Source organism: Tachypleus tridentatus, chromosome 2, assembly GCF_004210375.1.
Source record: "Tachypleus tridentatus isolate NWPU-2018 chromosome 2, ASM421037v1, whole genome shotgun sequence".
Lineage (NCBI taxonomy): Eukaryota > Metazoa > Arthropoda > Merostomata > Xiphosura > Limulidae > Tachypleus > Tachypleus tridentatus.
In genome coordinates, this window is record NC_134826.1 from 96,762,352 (window position 1) to 96,784,239 (window position 21,888).

Here is a 21,888-nt window from a genome sequence, read left to right on the forward strand (position 1 = left end):
ATTATAAACATCTATAACTATCAATTGTTCGTGTGCCACAATATACCATGTGGCTTTGTGTTCGATTATAAACATCTATAACCATCAATTGTTCGTGTGCCATAATGTACCATGTGGCTTTGTGTTCGATTATAAACATCTATAACCATCAATTAGTATATCTAAATACGGTGGAAAATCTCCAAGGTTTCAGGTATTAGAAGAGCCAGATGTATATTTTCTGTTATGATGTTATCTGTGGACGAGTAAGGGAGGAGTGTATGAGAAACAGGTTTGATGAAACCTTGCGAGCCTGAGACCGACGGAACGGTGTCGCTTCCTAACTTACAACTGGGAAGTCGTACCAGTGAAGGAAGATAAAGTCACTGTCTCGAGCAGACAGGTTGAACAGAAGGAGAGAGCGGGAGATACGTTCAATTGCTTTGAAGATCTTCACTTTGTAAACCCACTAGCATCTCACCTTTAACTGGCACTAACAGTAGAGAAAAAGAACTTCGAACACAGGTACCGCCTTGACAGGAATGCGCAAAGACAGTGAGACGAGAAAGTCTCTTACCACTTGAAATAACTCTGTGTTACCTCTCTAGGTAATCCACCGAGACAGAGCTGCAACGTTTTCCAGTCGTTAGGGGTTCTGCGCACATAATCAACTGTTTGAAGTCAAATACTGGTGACAGAATCTCATCATTCGGTCATCGTTGCATCTTAATAATCAGCTAGTGTTATCTTTAATTAATTAGCTTTCGAGGAACGTCTTGAAGTAAATTCTACTGACATTTTTTATCAGTTTTGATGATAACGTATTGAAATAGAAGTTATGAAAGGTAAGTTCGTGACAGTTAAATGTATTTCATACACTGAAGTATGTTGTTTTTCAATGGAATAGTCTCAAAAATCTAGTGAGGATTTGCTATAGGATTACCATTCAGTTTTTTTCAAAGAACTATAAGATAAAATCTATTTGTAATTATTTACTATCCTTTTTGTGTTAACATTAGTCTGGTAGATTTATTTTTGGTCTAAATCATACTCCACTACAGACTGATTATTTTTGATAGTTACTCGAATTTCCATATTTCCCACACTGGTGATGATAAATTTGAGTATGTTTAAAGGTAATATTCATAACCATTTACTTACCTTTATCTTGGTAATAAATTTATCTTTTCATTTTAAACTTTTCAAATGTGTATCAGTAGAGAGCAAAACATGTGTTCTTGTTCGTTTTCTTTTATAAGATGTTTTCCTTGCAGTTCTGTCTAATTATTACATAACAGTGATTAGTAAAAGTTAACTAACAAATATAACACGTCTTGTCTTACCTACTTATAACAGGTGTTTAGAAACAAATAAATAACTTTTGTCACGTATTATAATTTATCTTGGACGAGTCTACGATTTATTATATTACATTATTGAGATTTCAAATTTTAATTTTAATTTAAAAGTTAATTCAATGTTGATATATACCAAATTTCCGATATTTTCTAGCAAAACTGATACACACAATTTTCCTTCTTAACATACATTTATTTTACTATACAAAGAACAATACAATTTATAATAACGGTTGTTACAAATAATGATATATATACAAAAGTTTAAGAAACGCACCATTCATTCTTCAGGAATTGAATATTTTATCGACGATCCAGGTTCACGACGAGCGAATTAATTGTGAATTATTTACACTGTTCATTTATCTTGATGGCTAACTAGCTTTAATCACGTGCAAGTTTTTCATGGAGAACATTATCTAATGTCCTCCTACAGATACTCAGGTCAGAAGCTAATTCACTGAAGTCAAGCGGTTTGTGATGTTCGAAATCCCCGTCACACCAAACATACTCGCCCTTTCAGCCGTGGGGGCATTATAATCTTTCGGTCAATCCCACTATTTGTTGGTAAAAGAGTAGCTCAAGAGTTGGTGGTGGGTGGTGTTGACTAACCGCTTCCCTCTAGTCTTACACTGCTAAATTAGGGATGGCTAGCGCAGATAGCCCTCGTGTAACTTTGCGCGAAATTCGAGAAAACAAACAAACCTTTGTAAGACACGCAATATGTCCAGTAAGATCATCTGTCTAATGAAACTTTCTGCCTATATAACCTTGGTAGCATCGTTAGACTATAGTAACAGATACTCCAGTATCGAACTTTTATATAACTCCTATAACTCCCTCCTAAAAGACAACTTCATTATCTGGTACTGGTACTACATTGTCATCCTCTGAGTTCTAGAAACATGTGCTCTATGGCAGCAGACAACTTCCATCATCAAGTGACATGGTAACCTAATCACTTGGCTCTAGCAATGTGTCGAGAAACTATATCTTTGTCTCTACACACCCATTCCTTATGCAGTCAACAGCATGCAGTGTCTAGGGATTCGGGATAACTACTTAAATTGTATTTTGTATTTACTTTTATATGTAATATAGTTTTAGTTCTCGATATTTTAATTTTGAGCTTCCATTTAATTAATATACTTGTTTTATTTTGTTTTTGCATTATTCAAGAACTGCTGGATTGTGCTATGTACATTCTTTACCTTTCTGTATAACAAATTAATGTGTTGGATTGTGTTATATTATATTATTTGCCATTTTATAGAACATATTTATGTGTTGTCTTTATTTTTTGCATTTTTAACGTTCGGTTTATTTCAGAAAAATTAAGGCTTGTTCATATTTTTCAGCAGCTGTTTCTGTCGTCTTCCAAGATGTCTTAACATGTGGTGTGTGTCAGAAAGATTTTGCTTTGTCGGACATTGTCAAATTTATCCAGCATAAAGTTCATAGTTGCAACAAAGAAAATTGTCAATATTATGGTGATGGTACTTTTGACGAACTCGGGAAGAGTGATAATAATGATGGTGATACTAACATCTTTCGATCAAAGCAACGCATCACACCAGTTTCTTTCAGTAAACATAGTAATGAGTTGTCCATACTGACGAATATCGAAGCGAAGACTGATGGTTCTGGATCATCTTTAGACTCTGTTAAAGTCTCCAATTTTACAGTCACAGCTGGAATTGAACAAACAAATAAGGTTCTGTTAACTTACTCAAACGATCAGAGGAAGAAAAGTCCAGTAGAACTATTATCGTCAATAGAGGGCGATTATCAACAGAGACAGGTTGTAGATGCTAACACTAATACGATGTCCACAGGTTTGTTTCAGAATAATTTCATATTTCTGCATGTAATCAATATGTGTAAAATAGTTACGTGTAACATGTTATTTCTTTATTACTTGCAGACTCCTAAACGAAAAAGTTGTAAAACTAATTAACTTGAACGTATTTTACGACTTTACAGAATTATAAAAAAATTCTAATCATGCAGAAATTCTCAAATAAAGAAAATATTTATGAATGAAAGTTTATTAAACAAGAAAGTTCTGTACATAATTTGCTTTCATTTTAAGGTTCCATATGCAGTTTATTTGATATAATTTTTAATTTTTTCTTACACCTACAAATGGTTATTTTTGCTGATGAAACTTCAGAAAGGAAATAACGACCAACTGAGTCTAGGATGAGTAAAAGTTAAGTTTAATTTCTGAAATAATTCTAGTGTAAATTCTTTATTTTTTGGAAAATGAAAGAAAATGGCAAAAGATTGCTGAATTTTTTTTATATTTAGTCAATATTTGCATTTTGTCATGCTGAAATTTCCCAGCTGACTCTTTTACATCACTGGTTCTCAAACTTTTTTTGGTCGTCGATCATTTTGGTTGGTAAAAAAAAACATTGTGAATCGTCTACCGATCCTGGTTTCCTGTTTTGTTCTCTCGCATGGCGTTGGCTGTGTCCTTTCCCGTCACTGACTTGCTTTATGAACGGGCTCGCGGTCCACTAGTTGGCCACGAACCACACTTTGAGAATTGATTTGGTTTGTTTTGAATTTCGCGCAAAGCTACACGAAGACTATCTGCGCTAGCCGTCCCTAATTTAGCAGTGTAAGACTAGAGGGAAGGCAGCTAGTCATTACGAACCAACTCTTTTACTAACGAATAGTGGGATTGACCGTGTCACATTATAACGTCCCCAAGGCTGAAAGGGCGAGCATGTTTCCTGTGACGGGGTTTCGAACCAGCGGCCCTCGCATTATAAATCGAATGCCTTAACCACCTATCCATGCCGGACCCACTTTGAGAATTCTGCTTTATATGTATTGCAAATTATGTACACTAATATCCAAATGTCTTGCATTTGCATACAATAACTTTCATCAGGTTATCTTGTGCTAAGTTTGTAAAAAAAGTAGCTCAAGGGTTGGCGTTGGGTGATAATGACTAATTGCCTTCTCTTTAGTCTTTTACTGCTAAACTAAGGACGGCTAGTGCAGATAACGCTCATGTAGCTTTGCACAAAATGCAAATCAAAGCAAAGCTTGTGCCTCATCAGTTCTTAGAAGTCTCTCATGGTGCCACTTTCTGTTTCTCATCTCCAACATGCTAAGTCTATGTTCTCCTTCCTCTCATGTATTTAGAAGCGTACTCTAAGGCTGTGATATTTTGTGGCAACTGATGTTGGTGGTATACTTTAGGGTACACGAAGCTAGAAGTTTTTGCAGCTTTTTCAGCAGACTTATTAACTTACCTTTGGACTCGTCAGTCTCTCGCTGCATAACGTTACTAGGACCTCTATTGAATATGGAGACAGCGGTTTTGAATTTTTCATTTCTTTCATGTGTCTTAAACACCACATCCTTTCCAAATCCGTATACCTTATATGTGGTGTCATAGCCTTGTATTGAGTAACTGAAGAGAATATTGATGCAGGAATCTTCTCCAAACTTGCATTTTATCTTATGGACATTCTAAACTCTAGTAGGTTTCTCTTGGCTGTTATGCAAAATATATATTGAAGGAGTTCATTAATGTTTCGTAGTACAATGGTACCAACAAGTCGGTATTATTTCCAACTAACACCATCATTCCCACTGATGAGTAACTTAAACCTGTGTTCACAATTGGTATCATTGGATTCATGCAGAGGCTTTTACTCAAATTTTTAATAAATGTAATTGTTTTTCTTGTTAGCTAGAAAGTTTTCTTCTTTAGCATGGTCATTGTTTCACTAAATCAGACTTCAAGGCAATGTATCTATCATTATTGTGTATTGTCTTTCGTACTAAGTTTATTTTCAGAACCATTAAACACTACTGTAGCTTGTCCATACTTGGAGTTTACAATTCAAACGTGCATATCGTAAATTTCGCAACAACGGCTACATCTTGGCCATTTTAATCCATTGCAAGAAATATTCTCCAAGTATCATATATTTCAAATAATTATCTTGAGTTTTGATCCTAGGATTAACTCTTACTTGTTTAACTTCTGCTAAAGCTGACTTATCAGCTTCTCTCAACAAATGTGGAGACCATAATATGGTGGCAGAATAAGTTGAAAGTTCATAGGAGAACAGAGATGTTCGTTTTTCACAAAGCCTCAAGCAGCTGTAAATAATCTCTGCAACTACATCTGGAGATCTATTTAGATTGTTTATCATTAGTATATTAAATTATTCCGTAATTCGGGTTTTAATATTATATAAGTTTTGATTACTTAGTTCAAAAGAAAATAAAAAAGCAATGTCCAATAATTACTGGTTTCACTTTGTGGAACTATTGCGTCATCATCTTTGTGACACAATCGTCTCTTCCTCTTCTCATTACCTGAGTTAGACATGCGTTTAGCGCTATCTAGTGGCACAGTGTGTCGTACAGGTTGTTTTAGGTGTATGACCTACTAATTAATTAACAGTAATTGGTCATATAACCTTTTTACGTGCCACACTAGTAAAGTCAAGGGTTAAAGTAAAAAGTAGGTATAACTCAAGAAATTGCTCTTCATGTCAGCCCTATGTTGACTGTTGAACTAGGAACTTCAACTAAGTTTGTGTATTATTGCAATTATGGCGGCCATTTTTTTCATTTACTCCATAGAGAGTGCTGACACACTTCCTGAGAAACGTAAGATATTTTTGTGCCCTGCTTCACACTGTGCGCATGTTGTATTATAGAAAATTTAATTAAGTTTTTATTACTATTATTTAAGGACGTAGCACTATCTATGAAAGTAGTTAACGTTAACTTACATCAATTATAATAATATTTTAATTGTAGCAATAGATGAGGGTGGGTGGAAGGAACTGCGAACTCATCATTAACATGTCTCTATAATAATAATATTTTAATTGTAGCAATAGATGAGGGTGGGTGGAAGGAACTGCGAACTCATCATTAACATGTCTCTATAATAATAATATTTTAATTGTATCAATAGATGAGGGTGGGTGGAAGGAACTGCGAACTCATCATTAACATGTCTCTATAATAATAATATTTTAATTGTAGCAATAGATGAGGGTGGGTGGAAGGAACTGCGAACTCATCATTAACATGTCTCTATAATAATAATATTTTAATTGTAGCAATAGATGAGGGTGGGTGGAAGGAACTGCGAACTCATCATTAACATGTCTCTATAATAATAATATTTTAATTGTATCAATAGATGAGGGTGGGTGGAAGGAACTGCGAACTCATCATTAACATGTCTCTATAATAATAATATTTTAATTGTAGCAATAGATGAGGGTGGGTGGAAGGAACTGCGAACTCATCATTAACATGTCTCTATAATAATAATATTTTAATTGTAGCAATAGATGAGGGTGGGTGGAAGGAACTGCGAACTCATCATTAACATGTCTCTATAATAATAATATTTTAATTGTAGCAATAGATGAGGGTGGGTGGAAGGAACTCATCATTAACATGTCTCTTCTTTCAAATTGTCTTTCCACAAAGTTTGGTTGAGATTGACCAAACGACATAGGAGCAATTAGATAATGGACGTATAAATATTTGTGCTTTATATAGAGAGAGAGATTATGAAATCTAGTCTTTTATTATCGGATTTTAACCATTCGAACAAGATAATTTGAAGCGATCCTTGGGTTCTTTAATAAATCATACTGATTATTTGAATTAGATGACTTCAATTAAGTAGATGTTGTTTTAAGACAGAGGCATAATACATTAAATAATTCCAACTAACCACAGTTTCCTAATGTTAAACAGAGAAACTTTGAATGAAATAATTCATACAGGCCACGGACGTCGGGGTTCCTTATTATTTGACAGTTGTTGTTGTATGTAATTAAGCACAAAGTTACTAAAAGGGCTATCTGTGTTCTGCTCACCACGGCTATCGAAACCTGCGTTGTAATTCCGCAGACACACCGCTGTACCACTGGGAGGCAGTATTTGACAGAGACATATTAAAGTAGATAATTCCAACTGATCACTATGTATTTAATAAAGTTTTGTTTTTGTGCAAAACTACACAACAAGTTGTCTGCGTTCTGTTCACCCCGGAAAACTGAAACCCAGATTTTACTAGTATACGTCTGTAAACGTCTTGTTGGTCCACTGCAGTCCTTTAATAAATGATATAAACAATTTGAACTGGATAACTACAAATAATTACAAGATTACTGAATGCTTAACAGAGACATTGAATTATATGATTTCAAATGACTGCTAGGTTCTTCAATAAATTATAAAGACACACTTTAAACTATGTAAATCTAAATTGCCATTAGGCTCTATGGAGAATGATAAAAACACATTTTGAATTCGAACTGACCACCGGGTCCTTTAATAAATGATAAAGACACGTTTTAAACCAGGTGATTTAGGCTGAAATATTTTAATGGAGCTCGTTAGAGTAATACGTGGTTCTTGTGATCCTTTGATAAATGTTAGAACCTGAAATTTATAACAGTGCACAATCACCCACTATCAACAAAATTAGTTTTACTTATTCGAAATTTTTAGTCATTAAACATTATTATTTTGTCAAATAATTTTATAGCCAAAAGAAAATGAGCAAGAAATAAAAACTTCTTAACAAACTGTTGACACTTAGCAGCGTGACGAATCTTTTAACAAACTTTTGACACTTCTTCAGTAGCGTGATAAATCTCATGATAAACTGTTGACATCTTTGTCAGTACCCTGACGAGTCTGTAAACAAACTGTTGGGCCCGGCATGGCCAAGCGTGTTAAGACGTGCGACTCGTAATCTGAGGGTCGCGGGTTCGCATCCCCGTCGCGCCAAACATGCTCGCCCTTTCAGCCGTGGGGGCGATATAATGTGACGGTCAATCCCAGTATTCGTTGATAAAAGAGTAGCCCAAGAGTTGGCAGTGGGTGGTGATGACTAGCTGCCTTCCCTCTAGTCTTACACTGCTAAATTAGGGACGGCTAGCACAGATAGCTTTCGAGTAGCTTTGCGCGAAATTCAAAAACAAACAAACAAACTGTTGATATTTTTTAACTAGCGTGTCAAAGCTCTTAATAAATTGTCAACATTTCTTTATTAGCGCGGTGAATGTTAACAAATTGTTAACACATCGTGAGTAGTAAGACGAATCTTCTTACAAAGAGTTGGCATTTTTTTAGTAGCGAATCTCTTATTAAACTGGTAGCATTTCTTTAGCGGGGTGCCAAATCGCTGAACACACAATCGCTACTTTGTCAGTAGTGTGTGATGAATCTCTTGATTAAGTCTTCATATTTCTCTGTGTATTAATTTATTTGAGTTGTTTACATGATGTTTTGAATTATAATAATATATCAGAATTATGTATTATTTTTTGCTTGAACAAAATAGTATATTTTATTTACATGATTTAAACGAGTGATCAAAATAATACTTTCAAACTATTATGATCTGCATGTTTATTAGGAACAAGGCTATGATGAGAGAAACAAAGCAATAATGGCCAAATCAAATACTACCAACATGAGAACTACAATAAGGAGAAAACAAATAACACCAAGATATATGCTGCAAATCGGACAAAAGAAAATACTATTAAGATATAAGCTACAAAGTGAGATATTAAAATATATGTATACCTTGGTGTTGTTTAGACAGATCTTTAGATGATGGACTTTACATAGCAGCAGAAAAACGCAATTTCTTGATATCTTCATGCCTTTTTCCCTTGACTTAGGTTTTGTTAATAACAAATAATTGTAAGTTAAACCCTCAAATTAACAAATTGTTTCTCAGTTCTTACACACCACTGAGAGGTACACAGTGCATCATACTAATTAATTTTATACTTTTGCTTTTTGAAACACAAAATCTCTCTCCTTTTCTAGTAAAACACTTAAAGGCTTGTTTTGGCGGTGTTGCTCATTTTGCGCACAACTGGATGAAAACCGCTCCTAATTTTGAAGTGATAGACTAGAGGGAAGGTATCTAGTCAACATCATCCAAGCCAACTCTTGAGCTAATCTTTACAATGGATACTGAATTGGCTATTACATCATAACTCCTGCAGGGCTGCAAAAGTGAACATATTTTGTTGAGAGGTTTCAATTCTCGACCCGCAGATTGCGAGTCGAATGCCCTAACCATCAAGTCGTACCAAGCTAATCCAGCGATAATTAGTTGGATTGATTGTAATACTAACTAAACTTGTGTTTAAATTTTCTGTAAATGTTTTCAAGTTCAACAAAGTTGTGGACGTACAAGTAGTTTAGTCTATAAACTGTTTAGAAACGTGTGTTTAAAACCCATTGGTGAACTATCATTAACTCTGTTGTTAAAATTTTGAAAATTGGAAATAATCACTTTCACGTACTCTTTCGTACGTTACAATAAGTTTTTCAACAAAGAAAACGCAAAGATCTCCGGAAATAAGTCTATTAAACGTTCTTAGAATTCCAAAACTTTGATGCTTCCGATTACGAAAGAACCAACGAGTTCCGTTTGAATGTGCAAAAAAAATATAACGTTTTAATTTCCCAAGCACTTTAATGCTAATGGATGAGTAACCTAATCGTCCCTATTTCATTATTCTTCACGATAATAGCATCTAAATGAGTTCCGTTCATACCAGCACATTTTGTATCACTTGACAACGTTATAGCTCCTTGTCCCTTTAAGCCACACGATAACACATTGTCCAGCACGACGTAAAATTTATGTTCCTTAGTTACCATTAGTTTTACTCTATAACTTAGTGTCATATTATAGAGTAACTACATTTCTAAAAAAAAACGGAAAAAAAAGTCGCGTGTGAAATCTTTTGTTTTATAAGATTTCTTTTAGTTAATTTCAAAAGTTTAGACCAGTTTTGTCTTCAACATTATGGTCATATTTACACTTTTAAATGCTGTTAAAACTCCAGTCTGTACGGAATGAAGATCATAGATTTTAATTAAATACTAGCTGAATGCCCATTTAAACAGTTAAACAGTAAATTTCGTTTGTTTATTTTGAATTTCGCACAAACCTACTCGAGGACTATCTGTGCTAGCCGTCCCTAATTTAGCAGTGTAAGACTAGAGGGAAGGCAGCTAGTCATCACCACCCACCGCCAACTCTTGGGTTACTCTTTTACTAACGAATAGTGGGATTGACCGTCACATTATAACGCTCCCACGCCTGAAAGGGCGAGCATGTTTGGCATAAAGGGGATGCGAACCCGCGATCCTCAGATTACGAGTCGCACGCCTTAACACGTTTGGCCATGCCGAGCCAGTAAATTTCGTAAAAATAAAGGTGAATAAATAAAAATGTGCCTTGGATTATAACGTATATGCAGTTTGATTGTTTAGTAGGATGTTCACAACATTGCGGTTGTTTTAATAAACGAGATTGAATGTAATGTATTGTTTTCAAAACAACAACTTCGGTTTTCGATGCAACAAAGTGTTAAGGTCTGCTAAGTAGAACGGTTTTTTTGTTGTTGGTTTTTTAGCTAGATATCATAGCTCTTTTCATTTTATTGAGCGACCGCTACCTAAGTGAACGCTTTTTGACAGCTGCCATTTCTATAAGAAGTGTCAAAGGGGAGATATTTATTTCCACTGAAATCATTTTATTAAACATGGTACAATAAAATAATGCACGTATATAATAACGCAAATGAAATATATATATGTGTGTATATAAACTGTTGCATATACAAAACGTTTAGTGTAACAGTTATTAGTTACTTTATTTAATAGTCTAATATTTAATTATTATTTAGTTTCATAACAAGAAGGTTAAAAATCAGTTATTTTAAAAGCGATAGTTACGAGTCCTACGTTGAGTACGCAGTTTAATTGTACCAGGTTTTAGCATTACTATTGACATTATCTTATTCAAAACTTCCAAGTTTTTCGTGATGACGAGAAACCTACATTAATTTAATTAAAGTTTTAACATCCATACCACCTTCCAAATTATAAATACTTACTGAGACGGAGAGGAAGTTAAAAAAGCAAGTTAACTGATAATTAGATATAAACTGAGTGATTGGGAGTGTAGCCGTGAAGGGTGATTACTAAAAAAGTTAGTAAATAACTTAAGTAAGAAAGAAGTGAAGTTATGATATTAAGATAGTAAAAGAAAAGGGATATTACCTAACATGTGAGTGATTAGCCTTAAGGGGCGATTTCTTTAACGTGTTTCACAGCTGTATTGTAACAACAGATATAAGGAAATTTGTATTTCTAACTGGGTTCTAAAGTAACCTTTAGTAAAAAAGCAGCCTTTGTGAGCATTTGACAAAAAAACAAAAAAGAAGCGAAAGAGAGACAATTATTTAAAGCTTTGAGTACAACTATGGTAATCAATAAAACAAGTTATGTGTAATTAAGTTAGAAAAAGTTAAATTAGTGGAAATGTTGTTAGCCTGGTTAATTGTTAGTTTAGCCGTAGTATTTTAAAGTGAATTTCACAGTTTAACGGAGATTAGGAGAATAATTTGTTTTGTCAAAAGAGTGTTCTGAAGTAATTGAACCCATATGTAAGACTTTGGTAAAAGTGATACAATTATTACCCATGAGGTAACGTAAGTAAATTTATCGCAGATTGTTCAGTAAGAAACAGGGTAGAGAAAAATACCTCGTCTTATCAACTGAGTTCTAAAGCAATCGAATTAGCTTGCGTGAACTTTCTTGACGAAAAGTAGTGTTTAAAGCTTGAGATACAACTGTGATAACCAATACTGAAACGAATTTTTGTACATATGTTTGAATTGTTTTGAACATATATATTATTTTAAAATAAGTGGACTGTGTGCTGTGCGTTTATTCTTGACATTTATTGCAAGTAAGTCACAGATACCTACTGTAGAAAAATCCAAATACATACACCATAAAACCTGACATAAACCAAACAATATGAGGGAATGTAATATGAACCGCATGCTCAGTTAACTTTCACACCAGTAAAAGAAGTTAATTACTTAGTGATTTTGATAACTTATAAGAAAATCTAAAGAAACGCACGTGTATCTCCAAAGTACTACTGACCACCTGCCTTGACCTATACTGTAATTGGCATATAGGGCTCCATATCGGGATTCTAGACGTAATGACACTTAACAACCTTAATACTCTCAGCTTTGGATGCATTGTAAAAGTAACAGCCAAATTTATTATTTGATTCAAAGAGCCGTGCGGTGAGTACTGCTGGCTGGCTACCTTTTCATTAGTCAAAAGTTCAAAATTAGCAGCTATTCCTAAATCTGGGGAGTTTTTGCCATTGTCGTTTACCCCCACCTACGTATAAAGTGTCGTCTTTGTTTTAAATTACACAAAGCATGTCGTTTTTTCTAACTGCAGTCATGTTACTAGAAAAGCATAAAATTTTAATGTTAGATTTTTTTATGTATATCAACGTAGAATGTAAAGGTATTCAAGATTTTGTTATGTATTTTTACTATAAGATACAAGATGTGCAAAATAATTTATGATTTAAAAGCCGTAGCTTCTTTGATATTGAAACACACACATACATAAATACTGAACATGTTTGTAAAAACGAAGGAGCTAAATTGAACCTGGAAGAAGATAACAAAGAAAACACACAAAGATCGAATTTATGGGACAGTATGTTTTGCGTTAAACTTGTGTGTATTCAGAAATAAATAATAAATTTAGAATTGACATTAATACTGTAGGAAGAAAAGTACTTATGGTCTATTCCTAAGCAACAAATACAGGTCATGTACATCGTATATATATGTGTAATAGTTTACAGATAATAGAGTTTTGCTAAATATTCTGTAATAATTTAAGGTGACATCGTAACACTATCAATTACAACGACGCAGAAGGAGTTTCCAGTTCCATCGTACATCACAATATTATAAATTTAAACAATGCTGAGTATTTCTAGATTCGTCTTATTTCATAGCACTATCAATTAGAACAATGTAGAGAAAATTCCCAGTTCCATCGTACATCACAACACTACCAATTAAAACAAATGATATTGTTCCTCTTCCCTTCTACATCATAATACTATTAATTATAACAATGTAGATAGTGTTTCCAGGTTCATCTTCAAAGAATTTTGGTAGGTAAAAGAGTAGCCCAAGAGTTGGAGGTGGGTAGTGATGACTAGCTGCCTTCCCTCTAGTCTTTCACTGCTAAATTAGGGACGGCTAGCGCAGATAACACTCGTATAGCTTTGCGCGAAATTCTGGTAATACTACAACATTAAACAAAAGAAACGCAACTAAAAATATGGAAATAGTCAACAATACCGGAAACCAACAAATATCAGCAACATACAAGCATATACATTGATCGTAACCGCAGTTATAAACATTATTTTTGACTTCATAACAGAAGTATAGAAACCAAACAATTTTGTGGCAACTGATGTTGGTGGTATACTTTATGGTATACGAGCTAGCCGTCCCTAATTTAACTGTGTAAGACTAGATGGAAGGTAGCTAGTCATCACCACCCACCGCCAACCCTTGGACTACTCTTTTACAACGAATAGTGAAATTGACCGTCACATTATAAGGCTCCAACGGCTGAAAGGGCGAGCTTGTTTGGTCTGACGGGGATTTAAACCCGCGACCCTCAAATTACGAGTCGAGTGCCTTAACCACCTGGCCATGCCGGGCCTTCAGTATTTTAATCAAAATGGTTTCCACGGCGAAACTCAATAAACCCAATAGCACTAGTTAATAAGGTTAGGGCTCTACCGCAGAGCTCTTCAATATTACAAGTCGTCCTCCTTAATTTTCACCCATAAAACTCCTCGCTGTGAGAATAACCAACATACTTCGTGATGATAATTACAACGACCAAGCCCTATATGTATTATCACAAGCTATGTTTATTTACTAAACTTTCCTGAGAAACAAGTAGATAATAATAATATTATACGGTTATAATTAATTTTAAACACTGGTATGTTAAAAAAAATGCGACAAGAAATTCCTTAATCTACACCTGAACCCTGAAAGTCTGGCTAAAAATGTCAGTACCCTGAGCTATGAAAGAACCATAAGCCGTTCCCAACATCTTTTTCTTAACAAGCCTCTAACTATGAATGAATACCAACACAGTTTACCAGATGTGTAGTTACCATGTTTGGCTAATATATATATATATATTGTGTTGGCTTTTTAATAGTGTCACACCATATTTCAACAAAAATCTTGAATTAAAAGCATCGTCTTGAAAACGTCTAGTAAAACTGTATATTTTGTGATGCTTTATAAATATACCAGCACTCTACTGTTCCACTTTTAAAAGTTCCAACACAAATCTTTTGTCTTGTAATTGTACGTATATTACGTGATGGATAGTTCAAAAATAACACGTAGTTTATTATCATTGTTGTACACACGTTTGTTTGTTTTTTGTATAAACTCTTAAAATACAATAATCTCATGCTTATACTTGAAAAACTATTTTACACTAATAAAATCTTTAAAAATGTAAAAAAATCAAAATTGTATTGTGTGGTAAAGAAAAGTACTCAAAGAATTTAAAGAACAAGTAAAAAAGCTTCAATTTATTGGCTTATATAGCCAGTTTACTCACATTTGTTACTGACGACGGTAAATAAGTAAAGAAATGAGAACAAGCCTCTTTTGACATTCTACCTGGTAAGTTTCTTATTTTTCATGGTATACGATTGATAAAAGTTGGTTGTGTATTGTCAGTAAAGCTCTCATCTTCCCCCAGTGGCTCAGTGATAAATCTAAGAATTTATAAGGTTAATAACGTTATAAACCAGATACAAATACTAGTTGTAGGCACGACACAGATAATTCTTTATGTAACTTTACGTCAAAATTAACTACGAACAAACAAACTCTAGTGAAGTTGGCTCTACGAATTGGCGATAAAGTTATCAATGTTTGGATTCAATTTTAAATCTCACTTACTATTAAAGTCCAGAGGAAAGAAATAACTTCACTGAAGAATCAGTTATTGACTATCTCTCAGATTATTACAATAATCGTCAGAGGAGTAGTTGGGAAAGTTAATGGATTCACTTAGTTTCTTCTTTGTTTTTCAGAACCAAACAACCATAAATGTTCAACGTGCAAGCACAGCTTCACTTCAGCGTGGCTGCTTGTTCAACATGTACAGAGAATGCATGGCTTAAAGATCTATGTGGAGTTAAATACCAAAGCAAAGGCCTTAACAGAAGTTTCAAGGACAAAGTCAGAGTCATTCTCCACAATAATTACATCTTCTCCGCCCGCAGTAATCACCGTTAGTCGAGAACAATCTATTCTTCAGCCCATTTACCTGGATTCTACGCAATTTTCCAACCAACATCTACCTCGCATGCCTCTGGGTGAACGACATATCGTATCTGCTTTGAACACATCAAGCTACTCTTCATGTAGTACTCCTAGTTATTGCACTCGAATGAACTTCTTAAGTGACAAGTACCACCCATTTAATCATTTCACAGGAATTGGTCTCAGTCCATTTAACATGCTCCCTTCTTTTGATAGAAATCGCTTTAGTAGCCCACGAGAAACTCATATAGGTTTAGGATTTGAATCACATTTGGATTTTTGCTCTCAAAGGTTGCGACAATTAGCAGGGGCAACAATTTTTAATTCATAATCTGCACAAAACACTAGTTCACCATATCCCCAGTCTATAACACCCAATCATTCTTCTCCTCACTCCTTTACGCCCTCAACCATGCCTCAGACCGTATCTAAACTGCTCTTGTCTAAATCATTATCTCTTTCTCAAAACGATAATGTTATCGATCATGTAGAATTACCCAAATTTAAATTGTGTGAGTTCTGTGGAAAATCCTTCAAGTTTCAAAGTAATTTGATCGTACATCGTCGATCTCACACAGGAGAAAAGCCATTCAAGTGCCATATCTGTAATCATGCTTGTACTCAAGCTAGTAAATTAAAAAGACACATGAAAACGCATCGAAAAATTCTCTCAGACTTAGCAGAACCTTATATTGAGTGTCCAGAAAAATCTACTCCAGATTTAACTCCTAAAGATGGAGGACTGAACCATTTTGGAAAAGATGAAGATGGCTCAAAAACTTACTTGGAAAACGAAAATGAAGAACTGGAACATCAGGAAGAAATGGAAGAGGATTGCGAAAAGATAACAGCAGAAGACTTATCAACAAAGGGTCCCTTAAAGAATTCATTGTATTTTTGTTTTAGGAACAAAAATGATGAAAAGAATCCCGACACTAAACAACTTATGATGATGCCTCAGAAACAACAAACTCTCCTGGGAGACGTAATTGAAAAAATTGGACTTGATAATATTCAACAATATAATGAAACCTATAGACAAGCTTTGGAGGAAACTAGAATAGAAAGATCTCTATTTAAGAGAGAAAGATCATCCTCTGCTCCTGTAGAAAGGTCTCCTTCAAGGAAGATGTCTGAAGATGGATTAGGCCGACTATCCTGTGAAGAAAACAATAATGCTCTTAGCCAACCACCGATTAGTTTACATCAAAATGTTTCAGGAGCATTCAATAGCCGCTTTGAAGATCACAGGTGGTCAAATCTCGATCTTGAAGATCAAAAGAGTTCTTATACTGGATTTTGGCTTTCTTCTATAACCTCTAATCATAGTAACTGTTTCCTTGAGGGTGTAACTTCTTCAAAATGCAGTAAAAGATCACCCAGTAAATATGACTTGACTGTGACAACAACAAACCTTCCAGGAACTAACACTCCAGCCTTCAGTTTTCCTTCCAAACCTAATGAGAGAAGTAGAAACGACACGTGCCAGTACTGTGGGAAAGTTTTCAAAAACTCTAGCAACTTGACAGTCCACACACGATCCCACACTGGAGAAAAACCGTACAAATGTGAACTGTGTACTTACGCATGCGCACAGAGCTCCAAACTGACCCGGCATATGAAGACCCACGGTCGTATGGGCAAAGCTGTGTGGAAATGTCGTTTCTGCAGAGTGCCCTTTTCAGTACCCAGTACTCTCGAAAAGCATATAAGGAAATGTGTGATCCACAGGAACGTTTATCTAACTGGCAGAAACACTGATGCGAAGGACAATAGTACCTTACAAATATTAGCAGACAAGTGAATGCACTATATTTAGCAACTGGTAGATACTCAACACTAACAGAACACCGCAAAAACGATAACACATTCCAGAACGTTATAATTATACGCGTTTGTTAAATGTTAGAGGTTAATTGTTTTTTTTTTTTTTTTTACAAGCAGCCAGAGTAGAATGTTCAACAATACTTAAATATACACATACATACATTTTACGTTATACACATGTAAGAACTGCCTTGTGTTCCAGATTAGTCTAAACGTTTGCAGGAGAAATATTTGGTCACATAAAAGATAACTGTTACATATTGACACGAGTTAAAGTTATATTGATAAAACCGATTGTTAATGTTTGAAATACATCACTAATTTACTGTTGTTGTTATCAGGAGTTGATTTGATAACGTATTCTTTTCAATTATTTTCATCACTTATTGTTTCAAATGTGTTATAGAACTGTGTAGCTATTTTACTGCTGACCACTATATTATTCACTGCTAACGTGATAAGTTAAGATTCCCTTAGTTTCATTTCGAGTCTGAGAGTCACACAGGCATCAAAACTAATTGTTACATTTATTTACGTTATATCGTCTTTATAAGTTAGTCTTTTCTTGATATAGGATTTTGTGTATAGGTGTTTTCATAAATGGTAAAAAATCAGGTATCGGATATAAGTGCCTAGGTGTTAGAGGTCAAAATCTCGTATCGTTAAACTAAAGAACGACATCAAGGAGGCATAGGTGAGTTTTTTCTCTGCAGCACAAAATAATTTATTTTGCTCAAATAGAGGTGATACCTCACCAAATTCCTGTCATTTTTAAATTTAAAAAGCAAATAATAATAATAATCAAGATATCGGCGTTAAATCCTAGCACTCACTGTCTTCTATTACTGTCTAACTTCACATACATGAAAGTATTTGTTTTTGTCATCAAATGTAGACGAGGTGTAGGAAGAAAGTGAACTGTTTAATAAGTGATTATCCTAAAATCATTTATGCTTGATAGCCACAATCTTTTTTATTTGGTAATTGCTATTCAGCACAGAAGTTTAATTAATTTTTCTAAACATTTAAACTGACATCTGCTGGCTTCCTACAATCGAGCAGCAAAATACCTTAGGATCTCAGATGTCCTTCCCTTACTGTACTGTGGTTTATCTGTGGTTTGCAGGTAGGTTGTTTCTCACATCTTAGAGTAGAGGAAGATTTACAGATCTGATGGGTTCTATTAAAGAAAAACGTTTTAAAGAGGTTTTACCTACAGAACTTTACTCTTTCTTTAGTTACAGTTACAAAAATCCATCCCTCTCTACACTCTATAAGAGTTACTGGTAACTCCAACTCTTCGATTAGAGTAACCTAAGAATTGACGGTAGTTGATCAGGACTTGATACCTTACCTCTAGTCTATCAGTTCCAAATTAGAGAGAGGCTAGGTCAAATAGTCCTTCTGTACTTTGCGCAAATATCCGAAACAAAATAATGTACTGTCAAGTTATAATTTTTAGACAATATTTATCGTTGATACTGATGAAACATAAACATAAACATAAAAGTTAAATTACATAATAAAGCTTTCAGAAATAATGTTGGAAAAACGTTGTTATTTTTCTAAATCTTTTTTTCGTAATGTTTGGTTTTAAATTTACAAATTTAGTCGATATTTGCTGAGTTAATGTGAAAGATTTAGGCTTGACATTTTTGTGACCATATATTTAAATTTGAAGTGTTTATTGTGGACAAATTCATCAACTAATAATTAACTGTTTACATTATAATATTCTGCTATCAGTGTAATAGATGGACTGATTTTTACTGTAGAGATGGCAAGGACGTACACATTGTGATGTATATTAATTAACTATTGCTAATATTTGAACACCTTTTGGTGTATCAAACAACACCTTTGTGATCTCTTAGGCTTTTTTATTTTAGACTGAAATACGAACCAGAATAACAACAATATATGCGAATCACTCTTTCTTTCGCAAAGATTCTGAATGCCAACGATGGTTTCTCAAACTGTAAATAATTCGACAATCTCAGTGCCTTTTGACGCACACTAAACAATCCCAGTGTCTTTTGACGTACACTAAAACTGCGAAAATTTTTATAACTGCTATTTTATAACTGTGTATGTTGAGAGATATCTCTAATTCTAATTCGTAATAAATTTCCTTTTCTACTGTTTCTATTAGATGCTCACTTTCAATATTTTGTCTTATACGTATAGAGATAAAAACTAAATTTCATTTCATTATAATTACACTTAATTCATTCCTAACTTAAATTTTCACACATTTTTCATCTTTACGTTACTACTCGTTGTTATAACGATAGAAAATAACTCAAGTTGATCTCTTATTTTTGACTGTAGTTATACAGATTATGTCTCTGTCTGTCAATTTGTTGTAGTAAGAGCAAATCTGTGGATATTTGTATATAAATGTAAAACTTCATAATGAGTTAGTTTCCAAATATCACACGACTAAGGTAAGTACATGTGTCAATATTAATAATACTAAATATAAAGATGTATGACAAAATTAAGAAATCAATGATTTTTCAGATCACCTTAATTAACTTATACGGTTTGTTTGTTTTTGAATTTCGCGCAAAGCTACACGAGGGCTATCTGCGCTAGCCGTCCCTAATTAAGCAGTGTAAGGCTAGAGGGATGACAGCTAGTCATCACCACCAACCGCCAACACTTGGGCTACTCTTTTACCAACGAATAGTGGAATTGATCGTCACGCAATAATGCCCCCACAGCTGAAAGGGAGAGCATCTTTTGTGTGATGGAGATTCGACCCCGTGACTCTTGGATTACGAGTCGAGTACTTTAACCACCTGGTTATGCCGGGCAACTTATAGGGACATAAACAGCTATTATTTGGCCTGGCATGGTCAAGTGGTTAGGGCACTCGACTACTAAGAGTTGGTGGTGGATAGTGATGACTAGCTGCTTTCAACTTTTTACTGCTAAATTGGGGATGGTTATCGTATATAGCCATCGCGAAATTCAAAACAAACAAACAACTGCTATCTATTTAACCAGTCAAGATCTTTCTGTTAATAATTAATCTTCTGTTTTGTAAATGCTTAATCAAAGTTAAAGTAGTTAATTAAAATTTAAAATGACAAAACGTATTAATTCAAGTTGAATGTGTACCATAAAGTAGACAAGTTCGTTTCTTAGTCGTTAGCTTTTGGTGTCATTCGTCGATGATGCATTGTTTATAATCTCCGTTTCTAACGTCCTTTTGTACACTTGCACATAGCAAATATGATCTACATATATCTAGTGTACCTTAAATTTGTGCGTTATCAATAATTTTAACAACGTCGATTTAGTACGAATGTGTGTGTGTTTTCTTAAAGCAAAGCCATAGCGAGCTCTCTGCTGAGCCCATCGAGCGGAATCGAACCCCTGATTTTAGGTTTGTAAGTCCATGTACTTACGCTGTACTAGCGGGGGGCTAGTATATATGTAACGTACCACAAATATATCACCGCACTGATGAGCTCAATTTAAATATTTAATATTACGTTATTGTCAAATATACACTGCTGGCCAAAATTTTAAAGCCAATGACCATAAAGAAAAAATATGCATTTTGCGTTGTTAGACTCAACCACTTATTTGAGTAGAGTTTTGAAAGATGAAAATAAGAAAAGGGAAAATAAAAAAATAAAAACTCTTTTTTTTTTTTTATAATTTAATACGGAAAATGTGAACGCTAAGAAATTAGCCTAAATACTAGCTGGTCAAAAGTTTAAGACCATACTGAAACGAATCGGTAAGCACGTAACGAAATTTAGTCATTTGTGTTCAAGCATTAGCGTTGTCAACATCTCCTGTATTACATTGGGTAAAAACATGGCAAAGGCTATAAAGTTGACAGAGTTTGAACGTGGCAGAATTGTCGAGCTGCAAAAGCAAGGTCTCTCTCAATGTGCCATCGCCGATGAGATTGGGCATTTGCAGTTGCAAATTTATTAAAAGACCCTGAGGGATACAGAACGAGAATTTTAAGTGGCCGGCCCAAGAAAATTTCGCTGGCATTGAGTTGAAGGATTCGACGGGTTGTCCGGCAAGATACCAGCCTATCGTCGAACCAGATTAAGGCCCTTACGGACGCAGAATGCAACTCAAGAACAATAAGACGGCATCTACGAGAGAAAGGCTTTAAAAAGTGTAAACGTCTTCAAAAGTCACGCCTTCTTTCACACCACGAAACAGCTCGATTAAACTTTGCTGAGAAGCACCAAACATGGGACGTAGAAAAGTGGAAGAAGGTTTTGTTTTCTGATGAGAAAAAAATTAACCTGGACGGTCCAGATGGCTTCCAACGTTACTGGCACGATAAGAATAACCCACCGGAGACATTTTCTACACGACACAGTGGAGGAGGTTCCATCATGATGATCTAAGGTGTTTTCTCCTTCCATGAAACAATGGAGCTTCAGGTTATACAGGGGCGTCAAACAGCAGCTGGCTACATTGACATGTTGGAG

At 34.7% G+C, this 21,888-nt stretch overlaps 1 pseudogene across 1 annotated transcript; it reads left to right on the forward strand.

Moving 5' to 3' along the window:
• The first annotated feature begins 817 nt into the window (after positions 1-817).
• On the forward strand, positions 818-19,073 carry LOC143245567 (BCL11 transcription factor A-like; annotated as a pseudogene). The gene is made up of 3 exons (XR_013025641.1): positions 818-824; positions 2,696-3,172; positions 15,358-19,073. The product of XR_013025641.1 is annotated as a BCL11 transcription factor A-like (transcript).
• Positions 19,074-21,888: the final 2,815 nt, after the last annotated feature.